At 35.9% G+C, this 2,689-nt stretch overlaps 1 non-coding gene across 1 annotated transcript; it reads left to right on the forward strand.

The window, feature by feature from the left end:
• Positions 1–661: 661 nt before the first annotated feature.
• On the forward strand, positions 662–768 carry LOC121212029 (small nucleolar RNA R71). Its single transcript, XR_005907241.1, has one exon. It is a non-coding gene; the product is annotated as a small nucleolar RNA R71 (small nucleolar RNA).
• Positions 769–2,689: the final 1,921 nt, after the last annotated feature.

The following is a 2,689-nucleotide window of genomic DNA, read 5'->3' on the forward strand; positions in this document are numbered from 1 at the left end:
TTCAATGTAGCTGCTTGTCTTTGAATTAAGGCATCATTCTTTGCCATGTAAGCCTTTAGTAGATTCTCTAAGCTATTAGATGATTCAGCTTGAACTGGTTTCTGAACTTGTTGGGAAAAACTAGACGGCTAGGTCAGTCTAGGTTGGGCGTAGTTGTTACTGGTTCCAGCCCCTTGGTTACTCCAGGAAATATTTGGGTGGTTTCACCACGATGGGTTATAGAAGTTGGAATGCATTCCTTGCCCTCCTCGATTTTGGTTCTGGTTACCCATGTAATATATAGATTCGGGGTTCGATGGACATTCTTCGAACAAATTTCCTTCCCCACGATTAGCACAGGCTATACTCTCAAATTGGTGAGGTGGTTGGGGTAAAAAACTGTTAGACCCATTAGGAGTAAGATTCTTAAGCATTGAGGATTGAAGATACCTGAGATGCAAGTGAAGTGAGAGCATCCACTTCATGTATTCCAGTAAATTGTCTTCCTGATACGGATCGATTGGTTGGCCATTGATAACTGTTACTGGTGATCCTCTCGATGATTTCGTAAGCCTCATTGTAAGACTTAGAAAGAAGAGCACCATTAGCGGAGGTGTCCACTACCATCCTCATATAAGCGTTGAGACCATTATAAAATGTCTCAAGTTGGATGCAATGTGGGATTTCGTGATGAGGGCATTTTCGTAATAATTCTTTGTATCATTCCCATGCCTCATACAAGGAGTCATCATCCATTTGTTGGAAGGCAGTGATCTCGTTCCTCAACTTAGCATTCTTGGTTGGCGAGAAATACTTCATGAGGAATCTTTCGGCTAACTCTTGCCATGTGGAAATTGAGTTTGGTGGCAATAAGTTCAACCAGGCTCGAGCTCTGTCCCTTAATGAGTACGGGAACAGCTTCAATTGTAATGCATCTTCGGTACTCGGCAAATTTGAAAGAGTCGCTTACCTCTATAAACAGTCTTGAATGAAGATGAGGATCTTCGGTAGGCATTCCACTGAATTGGCCCACTTTCTGAAGCATCTGGAACATAACTTGCTTCAGCTCGAATTGTTGTGCCTCAATTTCGGGTCTACCATTACCCAGATTATGATCATTAAACACTAGCACAACATATTGTCTTAAGGCTCTATCCCTATCATCAGCAATAAGGATAGGATTTTAACCAAGGTTTGTTTCGTTTCCTTGATTCATATTCTTGAAATTCATTCTTTCAGTCCTTCTCTGGTTCGCTTGTCTTCTTCGTTGTTGAAATGTTCGTTCTATCTCAGGGTCTACAAGGAGTAAGTCAATAATTTGATCAATACTCATAAACACTTGTAATAATCACAGAAAAATTAAGTAAGTAAAAATTTAAATAGGAAAATAAACCAAAATGTAAAACTAACAAATTCAAAAATAATGGCTTTTTTTAAAATAGTCCCCGGCAACGGCGCCAAAAACTTGGAACAACGAAAAATGTGCAAGTGTACACAATCGCAACAAGTAATAAAGTGACAAGTAAATGTCGAGTTACCGTACCCACAGGGACTGTAAAAAGAATTATTTATGAATTTAATTGTAAAACACTTTGGCGAGGTAAAAATAAATTAGTTTTAAAAGATGGTCAAAAACTATTTAAAAACTAAGTAAATAATTAAAATAAAACAAAGGAGGTCTAATGCACGATTTTAAATAAGATTTAATCAAGATAACATACTTGTGTTGAATTAATTACACTTTAACTTAGAATTATTAAACTTATGTTTATATTGCTATGAATAAATTCACAACAACTCGGTAATTTGCTAACTACTGCTCATACATACTTATTAAATTAATCTTATTAAATTAATCAATCTCTTGAACATTTTTCAATGTCAATCCAAGCGGTCAATTAATCTTCACAAGCATATAAAAGATTAAGTGAGGTACCAGGGTATTTCTACCTTGAAACATTTTAATCACAATAATCTTGCAAGTTATGCAAGGCATATTATCGCCGAATACAATGCTAATTTAAACTTTAGCTACCTTAGAGGACTAAACATGCACTGATTAAGCATTGTGTCTATTAATTATATTTTCAATAAGATTTAATAATTAATTCATTATTGATTTAACAATTATATTGCAAAAATAACTTAGGCAAGATTTTACTTAACCAAGCAATTTACCAAGGCCTATAACAGCATAAACATCATTTTAACAATTCAAGCAGGCAGAATATAATCAACCCAACACAAAATTCATTTAAGCTAAATTGATTAAAATTACCATTTCAATAGTATAAATATTCATAAACATGTTCATTAAAACAACAACAAAAATTAAAGAGATAGGGAACAAGAAGCAAATCCGGTGTTTTTCCGTGGCTTGATTAGTTGCTCCATTCTTCGTTCTTCATTGCCCTCGGCTATCAAGGTAGCTTTTGAACACCTAATTGCTGCTCCAAAATGGCTGATGAGAGCCTCTTTCCCAAAATAAAAAATCGGCACTTGAACAAAAAGGGAAATGGGATGGAAAAAAATGTAGAGAAAAATGAGAGAGGAGAAGAGAGAATGAGAGAATGTTGTGGGATTGAGGGATGGTTTGAATGATCAGAAAGGGGTGGCTTTTATAGCTGATTGTGGCTGCTAAAAATAGCAAATTTCACCGGCCAAAGAGCCGCCCTATGGCCAGCCATCTACTTGGAAAAAGTTGAGACTT

This window comes from Gossypium hirsutum, chromosome A12, assembly GCF_007990345.1.
Source record: "Gossypium hirsutum isolate 1008001.06 chromosome A12, Gossypium_hirsutum_v2.1, whole genome shotgun sequence".
NCBI lineage: Eukaryota > Viridiplantae > Streptophyta > Magnoliopsida > Malvales > Malvaceae > Gossypium > Gossypium hirsutum.